Raw genomic sequence first — 394 nt, forward strand, 5'->3', positions numbered from 1 at the left:
GAGCAGCTGTTGACTCTGAGTCCTGAACAGCCTGGAGCCAATCTTTCAGCCTGGCTCATGCATCTCACTGGAATGTCATTACTATGCTAGCCTCAGGGGTCCTCAGAAATACTCAGACCCTAGGCCAGCTGCCCGAAGAGGGGGATGTTCACTCCAGTTCTTCCCTCATTAGAGCATCATTCCTTTGATTCAGTTCTTAGAGGCTTTTCTACCTCAATCAATAGCCACCCTGGAGAGATGTTTCATCTGGTCATTTTCAAACAAATCCAAACCTACACTCTAAGAAAGGGACTACTTTCTGTCTGGTTGCGAGATCGCTGATGGGTACATCAAGATGACAGTTGCTCGAGATGAGGTCGGAGAGTTCCACGGTGACTCTCCCAGGATTCACACC

The sequence above is a fragment of the Bison bison genome, unplaced genomic scaffold (assembly GCF_000754665.1).
Source record: "Bison bison bison isolate TAMUID 2011002044 unplaced genomic scaffold, Bison_UMD1.0 scf7180017864167, whole genome shotgun sequence".
Lineage (NCBI taxonomy): Eukaryota > Metazoa > Chordata > Mammalia > Artiodactyla > Bovidae > Bison > Bison bison.